The sequence below is a fragment of the Rousettus aegyptiacus genome, unplaced genomic scaffold, assembly GCF_014176215.1.
Source record: "Rousettus aegyptiacus isolate mRouAeg1 unplaced genomic scaffold, mRouAeg1.p scaffold_m13_p_18, whole genome shotgun sequence".
Lineage (NCBI taxonomy): Eukaryota > Metazoa > Chordata > Mammalia > Chiroptera > Pteropodidae > Rousettus > Rousettus aegyptiacus.
The window spans coordinates 18,773,598-18,786,256 of record NW_023416293.1 but is presented as its reverse complement, the minus strand read 5'-3'; positions in this window follow the sequence as shown (position 1 = coordinate 18,786,256).

Here is a 12,659-nt window from a genome sequence, read left to right as displayed (position 1 = left end):
GCCATCTCTGCTGTCTTTGCTTTGACCGGCTTCACTACTCGGTGGTGACAATATAAAGGTTCATATTTACCCACACGAATCATAATTTAAGTAAGAATGACATCCGAGATGGTTCACCTCGATCTCATGCACTTGAACAAAGGGGGTGCAATTACGGCCGGAAATAAACAGCGGCAGCTTCTCTTCTCCCCCGCTCATCCCGCCCGCCCTCCACTCGCCTCCCCTACATCTTCCTTCCTTTCTTCCTTCTTCAAAAATGTTACTATATTTTTTCTTTGACTTCTACAAAGGTAAGTAAATACACCTCTCTGGAAACAGGGGAGTGAATACTAAAAATAATCAGATGTTTTTCATCCCCATTTTGATTTTTTTAAATATTGAACTACAAACATTGGAAGAACCGTAAAGAAAATGAATTGTTCATAATCACATTATGCCATCAGCTGTCTATTTTTCCTTGTTTCCTTCCAATCTTCATTCATCAGATGGAATACATTGCATAGAAAGATTCCTATTATACATGCGATTTTTCTTCTCTGCATTTTTCACTAATTCTGAATCGTCAACGTTTTTCTGGTCGCGTCAGCGCTCCTTTGCCATATAATCTTGCCTAGAAACTGAGCGAAAGCAGGATTTGTCTGTTTTGTTGGCTGTTTCGGTGTCTAAAACAGCATTTGGCATACTGTAGGCATTCAATTAATATTTCTGAATGAATCACAGGCTTTACGATTACACTTCATGAGAGCCCCTTAGATTCCGTTGCAGACCGTGTGGCTATTTCCTGCCGTGGAATGTGTAAGTTGCTTCCGCCCTTGGCCCCCGCCCCGCGTGGCCGAGGAGATGGCCGCCCCACCGTACTTACGGCTTTTCCCTTCACAGTGGTTGTTTCCTCAATGTGAAGTCTCCAGAGTAGGCTGCATGGTTAAATGGCCTTGACGTGTTTATGCTTCTTGATGTGAATCTCTGTATGACTTTTCTAAGAGAATTTTCCAGTGATTGCCAGCAGCAGGGCCTGAGTGCATTGTCAGGTCGTCTTCCAGGGACTCCTGCGGATGGAGACCAGGCCCGAGGACCAGACAGCAGGTGACAAGCGGGCTGGGGGTTGTAAATCCTCAGCAGTCGCCCTCCTTTCAATCCTCCTCTCTAAAAAGTAGTCCGATGTTTTTCTTGTCGTCTGTGTGTCCCCACGTGCTCACTTAAGGCCACGACCTACCGCTATCTTACTTGGTCTGAACCGCAAGAGTAAGCTGGCGGCCGGATCCCGTCTCCGAGGCGACAGCGATGGGAAGTTGGGCCGCTGGGACGCGCCTGTCCCCTCCGGGCTTGGCGGGGACCTGCGCGGCTTCACGCACCTGCAGCCTCCACCTGCTTGGGCATCCGTCCCCTGCTCGGGCGCCGCTCGCAGAGCACAGACGCGTCTAAAATGCTGCCTCCCCACCGGCCCTGCGGCACCCCCTGTCCCTTGCACAGGGGAAACTCAGAACTTACTGTCCAGCTACATCTGGGAGTGGCCCGTCACCCTGCATGTCCCCATGGAAGAGAGAGCAGAGAAGACATCAGAGATTAGTGTCAGACTCTCTGTTCTGGCTCCAGCCCCGAGAAGCCGCCGGAGTGTGGGCGAGTCACTCACCACCCACAGTCCCGTCTCCCTCTGTGTCCGAGGGACAATAGCAGCTGTCTGTGTATCGCTCCCGGTTGTGGCGCGAAGGAGCGAAGCAATGTGTGAGGACGCTTTGCAAGCTGTGAAGGGCTGAGACACCCGCGCTGCCGCCGCCGGGCGCCCAGCGGGAGCAAGGCCACGGAGGCCACCCGAGGCCCGGGTCGGCGCCCAGCAGCCACTCCCCGCCCGGCCACGCTCCGTGTTCAGGTGGCAGGTGGCTCCGTGTCTGTGGCTGGCGGGGTCATGACCCGTGGAAACCCCACCCCTTCTTTGCTGCTGTGAACACTTGCTCCCTCCGACTCAGATGGCGACCCCAGGAGGGGCGCCTTGCAGTGGGCAGGGGGAGCTGCTGCCTGGCGGGAGGAGGAAGCACTCAGCTGGGGCTGGGGTGTGGCCAGGACCCGCGCCGGCCCTGGGCACTGACTCCTACGCCTCCGGAAGTGCCAGTCTCCAGGCCCTGGTCACTGTGACTTGCCGCCCTGAGGTGACATATACCCTTTAAGGCCTGGGCGGAACACAGCGGGCCTGGGCGGGAAGCCTGTCTGTCTCCTGCCTGCTTGTTTCCACCGCTTTGCCCTATTGTGGTTCACTATTTTTTTTTTAAGATATACTTGACATACAACATTGTATTAGTTTCAGGTGTATGACATAATGATTCAACATTGGTATATATTATATATATTGCAAAGTGACCACTGCAATAAGTCTAATTAACATCCATCACCACATAGTTACAAGAAAATATTTTTCTTGTAATGAAAACTTTTAAGATCTACTCTGTTAGCAACTTTCAAATATGCAAACAGCATAATTACCTATAGTTGCCACTCTGTGCAGTACAACCCAAGGACTTATTTTATAACTGGAAGTTTGTGCCTTTTGACCCCTTCACCCATGTTGTCACAAATGTCAAGTTTTCCTTCTTTTTGTGACTAATAATATTCCATTGTGTATATATAGCACATTTTCTTGATCCATTCTTCACTAGATGGACAGGTCATTTATATGCCTCAGTTATTATAAATAATGCTGCAATGAGCATGGGGTGCATATGTCTTTTTGAGTTAGTGTTTTCGTTTTCTTCAGCTAAATACCCAGAAATGGGATTGCTGGGTCGTACGGTAGTTTTAGTTTTAATTTTTTGAGGAAGCTCCATATTTTTTTCCATAGTGGCTGCACCAGTTTGTATTCCCACCATGTGATAGACTCTTAAAATTATAATTAATAAACCTCTGAAGCAAAACCAGTATCATATATGAATTCGGAATTAAGTGGCTACAGGAAACTAAAACGAAAATGCAAAGGAAATGTGATTAAGCGGAATGTGGGCACAGAGGGCAGGCACTGGGCCAGGAGGTCCCCCCACCGGCACTGGGGAGCTGGGAGAACAGAGCGGCCGGGGGCTGCAGGGTGCCGCACTGGGCGGGCGAGTTCAGGGGAGCCTGTGGCAGGAGGAGGGACTCTGAGGAGCCAGTGGCCTCCACCTGGACGGCTGCCGCCTGTCCCTCCGTCTGCACGAATGGCTCAGCGTGCTCCTTAAATGCCACTCTTATTTTCATGATTAGGCTGGACATTTTGTCTTTGTCATCATAAAAGCCATCGGCTTAGCTTTTGGTTTTAATTTTGCACCTTAAGTGCATGGAACTGTACCAAGTATAATCCTTGGTTTATGACATGTAGTCACCGGTCCTTACAGAGCCCCTTTCATTTTCTTTACTTTTATTACATAACGAGCAGTGCTAAGCCAACCTCACCCAAGAGTTAACAATTTACCAGTGATATACACCTCCCTGTGTGCTCGCCCACTATCCCATTTCCCGCTTGCCTCCTCCAAGTTCATACGTTGAATTTTATCACTTATTAGTTTTATCACATATATATGCTTATCTAACATGTTGTTTAATTTTGCTCATTATTGAACAGTGGATAGCTAAGATTTGACCAAGTTATTGCATGTGGCTGGAGTTCATCTGTTTTCACTGTGGCGTGATCTTCCGCTATAATTGATCTATTCTCTTGTCCAAGGTCACTGGGTTGTTTGCATTTTTTTACTATGTAGGACAGGAGTTCTAGGAACAGTCTTATGTGTGTGTCTCGATGGACAAGCACCAAAGATTCTCATGGAGATTTATGAGAATTACAAATGTGCAAATGTTCAAACGGACATGACAATGACAAATTATTTTCCAAAGTCGTTGTGCTACTTTAATTTCCCACTGGCAACGTGCAGGAGCTCCCAGTGGCCACGTCTTCTCTGATACGTGGCTTGTCAGGCTTAGTTTTTATAATCACATGGATGTAAAATAATGTCCAATTGTGCAAATGCTGTACAAGGCTTAACATCTTTCACGTATTTATTGGCTATCTATGGTTCACCTTTGGTGAAATAGTTGTGTTTTCTGCTCATTTTTCTATATTGGGTTTTTTTTTCCATTATCAATATGTAGGAATTCTTTATCTTTCTCAAGCAATCTTACTGTTGTTGTTTTGTGGTGCAAATATTCTCTCATCTCTTGCAAGAATATACAATTATTTTCAGAAACAGCATATTTTGAATACATATTAAGACTTTAACATTTGATATTGTCAGTTTTTGAATTTTTGCCATTTTAATAAACGTGTAGTAGTATCTCATCGTTGTTTTAATTTGCAGTTCCCTAATGACAAATAATGTTGAGAATCCCTTCATATGCTTATTACCCATCTGTATGTCTCCTTTGGTGAGGTGTCTGTTCAGATATTTTGCTCATTTTTAAGTTGGGCTCTGTTTTCTTATTGTGGAGATTTAACCTTTGTGTATTTTGGATACAAGTCATCTATCAGACATGCATTTTGCAAATATTTTCTCCGAGTCTGTGGCTTGTCTTTTCATTCTCTCAACAGTGTCTTTTACAGAACAGAAGTTTTAAAGGTTACTAAAGTCCAACTTAACAACTTTTTTCTTCTGTGGATCATGTTTTTGGTGTCCCTAAACAGTCATCGCCAAACACGAGGTCACTAGATTTTTTTCTTATGTTTTCTTCTTGAACTTTTTCAGTTTTGCTTTTCGTAGTTTGGTCTAAGATGTATTCTGAGTTAATTTATGGGAAAGCTGTACGGTCTGGGTCTAGGTTCTTTACACACACATGTACATGGATACACACTGGTTCCAGCACCGTTCGTTGAAAGGACTGTCTTCGCTCCACTGTGCTACATCTGCTCCTTTGTCAAAGATTGATTGCCCATATTTATGTGGGTCAGTTTCTGGGCTCTCTATTCTGTTCTGTTGATCTGGTTGTCTATTTTTTCGCCAATTCCACACCGTCTCAATTACTATAGTTTTACAATAAGTCTTGAAGTTGTTGGGTAAGGTCAGACTTCTCATTTTGTCTTCTTTTTCAGGATTGTGTTGGTGATTCTGAGCCTTTTGCCTTTTCATATAAACTTTAGAATCAGTTTTCAATATCCATAAAATAACTTGCTGGGTTTTGACTGGGATTGCATGGAATTTTTAGATCAAGTTGGAAGAACTGACATTTTAACAATATTGAGCATGAACATGAACTCTCTCTCTAGTTAATTTTACTTTTTATTTTTGCCTTGGACTAAAGGAATAGAGCACGAGGCAGTAAGAAATAGCTGCTAAGGAGGTGACTCAGGTGAGAACACGAGGCAAATGGCTTCTTCTCAAATACGATTGAGGAAAATACCCTCCAAATAGGAAGGAAATAGAACTTGTCACAGAGACAGTGAGTACACAAAGTCAAGGAGCTCTTTTGATATTTAGACAAAGCATTTACTATATAAATAGGATGACTTAAGCCTTAAAACAAAAGCTCTGTTTAAAGAGTTGAGTGCACATAAACAGTTGTCTGTGTTAAGTGCATGAAGAACTTCGAAGGTAAATCTAAGGTCTCATTTTAAAAGGGATAAAATGGAAACTTCATTTATCTATCATTAGTTAGGCCAGCGATCCATGACTACACTTGGCTAAAATCTAATTTATCTTAAGCAAACTAGGGCTTGGCTGTCACTGACAAAATGAGCAAGGAAATTGAAGCAGTTCTTGTTAATATTTGGGTCAAAATAAAGTTTGATCTCAATTTTCTGGGTCATTTAGGTAAAAGTCGTCCCTGGGACTGAAAGACTCGGGAATTACTACACTTCTTTGCTGTTGGTGGTGGAGGACGACGCCCACTCACTGGTATTTCTCCCAAGAAAACAAAAGCACAACTGGGCCCACTTTAGTATTAACATATAATAATTATTCCTTCATGCATTTAATCGACAAGGCCGTGCAGAGCACTGTGTGCCAGGTGCTGTTCTGGGCACAGAGAGCCGTGTTCTGAAGAAAAATGGAGCAGACAAGGGAGACAGAGACTGGCGGTCCCGTTTTGTGTGGGCAGTCAGGGAAAGCTTCTCCTGTAAGGTGAGTCGGCTCACGTGTGCCTAAAACACAAGGGAGGTGGAGCCAGGTGGCACCTGGGGGGAAATGTTCCTAGTCAGAACGAGACAGGTGTAGGGACAGGTGCAGCCCGGGATTCTGAAGAACAAGGTGGCCAGCAGGGGACGTCGTAGGGGAGAGTGAGACGTAGAGCCAGTGGGAGGGGACGCTGGGACAATCGGACCGCAGAGAAGGGTCTTGGTGAGGACCACTGGAGGGGTCTGCGCAAGAGGGAAATGATCTCATTTCTATCTTAAAGGCTCCCTTTGACAGCCGTTACCTGTGTCACAGTGAAATGAGGGGACAAAAGGGCGGCAGAGAGACCAGGCAGGAGGCCGCTATGCCTAAATTACTAGGAGTGGATGAGAAGGGTTTGACTTGGGGATTTTTTGAACGTAGAGACAGCGAGATGCGCAGATGGACTGGATGCAGTGAGGATGTCCAGACGCCGCACGAAGATCTTTGGCACTGGGGAGGGGAGACCTGGGGAGACGGCATCGTAGACATGAGGGCTTGGGGGCCCCCTTCAAAGATGTCTGTGCCCTAGCTTTGCAAAGAACCATATGCTTTGGGACAATGTTACATCCCAACAGTGCAGACAGACTGGAACCCAGAAGTCCTTGTGGTGGGCCGAAAGTGGCTCGGAGCCCTGGAACCCGGGATGAGCCTCGGCTGGGAGGAGTCTGCAGATGAGGCTAAGGCTCTTGAGGAAACTGTCCTGGCTCATCCTGGTGGCTCTGAGCACCATCAGGGGCATGGGGGGGCGAGGGGAGGGGAGGGAAGAGGAGGGGAGGGGAGGAAAGGAGATGGGAGGGGAGGGGAGGGGAGGGGAGGGGAGGGGACGAGAAGTGACATGAAGGAGGAGGCAATGAGGGGAAGAGAGGGGAGAGGAGGGAAGGAGAGGGGAGGGGAGGGGAAGGGAAAGGAGGGGAGGGGAGGGGAGGGGAAGGGAAAGGAGGGGAGGGGAGGGGAGGGGAAGGGAAAGGAGGGGAGGGGAGGGGAGGGGACGAGAAGTGACATGAAGGAGGAGGCAATGAGGGGAAGAGAGGGGAGAGGAGGGAAGGAGAGGGGAGGGGAGGGGAGGGGAAGGGAAAGGAGGGGAGGGGAGGGGAAGGGAGAGGACGTGAAGGAGGAGGTGATGTGTGCCAGGCAGACAGGAGGCAATGCAGCCACAGCCAAGGAATGTCCAGGAGCTGGGGGAGGGGAGGAAGGAGGGTCCCCTGGAGCCTTTGGAGGAAATGGGGTCCTGCCCACAGCTGTGCTTTGGGACTCTGGCTACAAGAGATGCGAGAATAATCGTGTCTGTCTGAGGCTGCCGGTCTGCGCTGTGCTCCGGCAGACACGGGCCGACACGGGACGCGCACACGGCCGTCCTCCACATCTTCCGGGGGCTCACGTCGTGACCCCCAGGAGCCCTGGCAGCCCCCAGGAGGGGATCGCCCTTCCTCCCCTCCCACTGCCCTTCCCCCAAATACATGGTGGACACTGAATTACTCAAAATCCCGAGGAGGACTTAAGCTTAATCCAAACCTAACTTTTAACAGTAAAGTCAAGTGCCCTTTCCCGTGCCTAGTTCTGCAATGATTCCTTACCCTCGGCGTCGTGGTGCAGGCACCAGGCTGCCCCTGCCCTCCTGTCACTGTCCCCGCCTCCAGGGCTGCTAGAAACAGAGAGAAAAGAAGGAGAAGCAACAGGAGCCACCTGCCTGGGACCTCGAGGTCACACACCCCACCCCCAGAGGACGCGTGTCTCAGGAAGTAAAGAGGAGCCCCCTGCCCACACAGGTGGGCTGCCTGAGGAGCCGCAGCAGGCGGGCCTGTTGAGAAGGCGCCCGCCCCCGCCTCGCCTCGGTTCCCACGCCCAGTGCCACCGGCACTCCCCTCTCCAACCCAACAGAGTCTGAAGAAAGTTCTGGGGGTTTAGTTGCTTCTGCTATGACGCCAAGTCTGTGCAAAACCTTCCTAATTTACTCATTTCTCGCCATCCGGCCCACGCCCCTGCCCAGTGATCTTTCGGCATTGCTGCACTCGCGCGGAATTCGCAGTTAGGTTCCTTTGTGTGGCGTCCGCCTTCCTGCTTACTGTCCACTGACCAACAACATCCTAATTTTCTGGAGTCTGTCTCTGATCTCCCCAGGGAGGGAGGGGAGGACGGAGGGAGGGAGGGGGAGAGCGAAGGAGGGGAGAATGGAAGGAAGGAGGCGGGGATGGAGGGAGGGACCGAGGGAGGAAGGGAGGAAGAGAGGAGGACAGAGAGGGGGGGAGGGAGGGAGGGAGGGAAGGAGGGCGGGAGGAAGGCAGTCTGGAACCTGGGAAGTGCCAGGCGCTGCAGACGCCAAGCACAGGGTGGGTGAGATACTCTTACAAGGTGCCACCGGCAGGGCCCTGATGGTTCGTGGTGAGGCGCGTCTCCTCTGAACCGACGTCTCGGGCGGCAGGAAGAGGCCTCTGCCAGCGCTGTCCCTGAGCAAAGCAGGCCGACTGGACGCCGTGGGGGGACCGAGTCCCCGTCTGGCCTGCATTCAGGGGTGCTGCCATGACACCACCCCTGGGGACACTGTGTCACACCTATCACACCTGTGCCTCTTACCCACGTGACAGGAGCACTGGGCTGGAGACTGAGCCAGGGCGTACGGGAATTCTCTCACTAACCCTAAACTCCGCTAAGCCTAAAATTATCTCCAAACAGAACATTTAATTAAGAAATGGGAAGCTGTCCTGCCGCTGCCCGGAACCAGGGCCCTGGGGTCCCCACACGCCTGGGGGAAAAGCCCGGCGGCCATGCCAAGGTCACCTCCTCCTCCCCGCGCCCGCTCTGCCGCCCCCTCTCAAACCCCGAGCCGCGGCCCCGCAGTCTCCCCGCGCCCGCGCGCGCTCCCGCTTCCACACGGCTCGGCCACCGCATCCTCTAGGCTTCTGCTCACATGCCGCCCCTCAGGGGACCCGTCCCTCAGTGGAACGGCACCCCCCCCCCCGTCCCCATCCCTGAGTTTGTTCATCGTCTGTCTTCTCCACTCAGCGGAAGCTCCACCAAGGCAGGAAACGGGTCCTTCTTCTTTGCTGTGTTCAGAGCCCGCAGAAGAGGCGCCCCACAAATACTTGCTGACTGATAAACGAAAGAACTGTGACTTACGGAAAAATGAAGTGCCAGGAGTGGCCACGATGGTTCTGAAGAAGAGGAAGTTTGGGCTGGGGAAGGTGGGCTTGACATTATAAAACCACAGCAATTGAAACATGTCGTAAGCTCCCTTCAGCTCTTCTCAGGAAGACCCCCGTGGAGGACAGGTTCAATCAAAATGAGATGGTAAACTGAGCAAAAGAAATAGAGAGGAAAACGAGGGCGGAGCCAAGAACGAGGATGGACACAGGCCACAGGAGACTGGGGTGGGGAGGGGAAGGCAATGGCGTCCCCAGAGATTCCGCGATGACAGCAGGACAGTCACTCCAGCTGGAAGCAGTCTACAGGAGGGACTTTCTCAAGAAGGTCAAACTGACAGACTAACTGATGTGGGTAAATTTTTTACAAGGAGATTTAGACAATTGTTCATGAAATATGAGATTAGATTACTGAGAAATACATAGAAAAGTAAGCAAATGAACAAAAACCTTTCCAAGCAAGAGTTAACTGCAGGGCGATACTTTGCAGAGAAGGAAAAGCAGCCATGTTTCCTACATGGCCCTGAGCAGCACACACATCCGTAATGTCGCAATACCGAACACCCATCTAATCGAATTGCTCTGAAGAACAGATGTGAATGTAAACATGTGATAATGACCCACGTCGGCCCTGCCGTGATCTGGTCCTGACATTCGTCACGAGAGTCTCTAGGGAATTATCTTGACATGCTGTCACCACCCCATCACCTCACTATGTTAATACAAAATACGAGTCATTCTTATGAGTGATCGATAGTTAATCCGTTTTACCCACACATTATGCTGATATCTTTATTTACTTACCACTCTTGTTATGCTCCACTCCTAATTCTAGGTTTACTTTTTTTCCTGCCAAAGTAGATCCAGTAGCAATCCTTCCGGCAAAGATCTGTGGGTGAAGGCGCCTGTGTCTGAAAGCGTCTGCGTGGGTTCCCCGCGCCTGAGAGTTTGATGGCGAGTAGCACTGCAGGCTGCAGTCACTTCACTCCATGCTGGCTTCAGGCGCCTTCTGGCACTCATGGACATCAGCTGTCAGCCCCCCATTCTTTCCAGTGACCCTGTCTTTTTTCCCAGGTAACCTCTTAAGGTTTTCCTCTGTATCCTCAATACTCGCAGCCGCACTGTAATGAGTCCAGGGATGGGTTTACCTGTATTCGTCTTGTCAGAGGTCTGGTGTGCATTTTCAATCTAAGGATTTGAGGATTCATATCCTTCTGCAATTCAGGGAAATTCTAAATACCAACTCTCTGCTATTCCTGTTGGGCATTACTGGAGCTTATCACTCTATCTTCATAACGTTGGTGTCTTTGCACCCACAAGCTGTGTTCTGGGTCACTTTCTTCGTACTACCTTCCAATTCATGAATTCTCTCTTCCATTGCATCCTGTTTACCCTTTACCCCATCTGTTTTATTTTTTCGATAACTCTATTTTTCCTTCCTGTAGTTGAAATGGTTTTTTGTTTTTTGTTTTTAGTCATCTGCAGTTCACTTTTTTGCCACTCTTCCCCTTGCTCACCACACTCCAGGCCCTCTGATATTGTGGTGGTTTCTAGAATATGCCAGGCCGTTCCTCCTCCGCTCCTTCCCACGCTGTCTCACCCGGCCTGTGCTTGGTTGGCTCCAGCTCCTCTGTCAGCCTCGGCGTCCAGGATGTGCCCTCCTCGGGGCCGCCTCCCTGAGCCCTGTGCAGCCCCTGCCCCGCCGCGACCACAGTGCTGTTCATGTCCTTGTTCAGCGCCTGTCCCTCCTGGAACGGAAGCGCCGTGAAGGCAGGGACCTCAGCAGCTCGCTCGCAGCCGTGCATGCTGTGCCCAGCGGGAGAAGTGCCCCTCCCTGCACATGGACGGTGCTGACTGAGTCCACGAATTGATATTCGGCCCCTTGGCCCTTCGGGTGGGCCAGCCTCAGGCCTCTCCATCTTGAGCTTGAGGACTAGAAAGTTTGGTTCTTTCAGAAAAATCTGGCACTGGTTCGTGAGATGACCTTGAGTAAGCCCCTTCACCTCTCTGACTGTTCACCTCTTTCCCATGAGACGCTCGTTACCCTCCCGCCACCCACCCCCGATGGATGGGTTAGGAGCCGAAAGGTCCAAAAGGAGCCCATCTTCCCGGAGGCCAGACATTTGCTTATAGCAGCAGATTTGAAAACGCTGCCAGGAGGGCCTTGCGCTCCGTGCGGTCTGTGAGCCCAGCTGTCCCGGGCGGAGCTACGGGGCAGGCATCCGGCACCATCTCTGGAGTCCACTGCTATTTGTCCTGGAATATTTCTGCCACTGAATTCCCTTGTCAGAGCTCAGCGCGGAGCCACCTTCCTGGTCAATTCGGAATGACATGGTCAGGATGCTGTTCGGGGCACCAAACGTGTCATGGGGTGGGTATCTTCCACGAAGGGCTGTGGGGAGAGAACGAGTCCTTGAGCAAGGACAGAGAACTGCACATGTGGCCACATGGGGGGCACGTCACCTGCAGGAGACAAGGCAAGAAATGCCCGGCTGAGCACAGCGAGGCGTGTCGCAGCCCTATGGCTGGCACGGGTTGCATCTTCTCAGGAGAAGCGTTTACAAGCCCAGCAAACCCTCCAGGTTTGGGAACGTAGTAAGGACACCGTATTAGCGGCCATTTCAGTATGCACAAAGGTATTTCCTGGTTTTATCCTCTTTTTTTCACAGCGCTCTCTTGGTGGCACAAGTGCACAGCTGCATCTGTTCCTGAATTAAGCCCCATCGCTTGGACCCTCAGCTGGCCGGCCCCAAGCCCCAGGCCCGCCCTGGGGCATGGCGGCCAGCTGATGGGAGGGAAGGGGGCCGCCAGGCACTGGCTTCGGGGGTACACCCAACCTCGGGAATCGGGGGCAAGGTCCTCGACCCACACACAGGACTTTGGCGTCACGGCTTCCAAGCTCCTGTGAACTGAACACAACGCAATTCCATTTGGAACGTGCGGTCCCTACGTCCCCGCGAAGCCTCTCTCAGGAGCCGCGACCTCTGCCTCCTGAGTGCCAAGGTGTCAGGCCGTGCCCGGTGGTGAGGGAGACGGAGATTACTCATGGGGTTTGTGCTGAGAACAGGTCTTCTAGTTCCTGGCGTTTCCTGTAGAGGAATAACGAGTTCTGCTCCGAACTAGCGCCTACCCACCACCGAGGGAAAACGGATGCATCGTCGCCGGACTGCCAGGCCCTCCTGCGAGTCTCTGGCGCGCAGCCACTCACTCGCCGACGACGTGCTTCTGTGACCTCCTCAGGCCGAGGCCCTCAGGGGACCGGTTATGTGCTCAGGCGGCTCTGCCTGGGCTCCCTGAACAGCCCAGGCACGGTGGGGACTTTGGGGGGGTCACGCTGGATGGCATGAAAGCAACGGGCCATGGAGGGAAAGGAAGGAGAAGGGAGGCCAGAGGGCAGCGCACGGCTGTTGGCCGTTCGCCC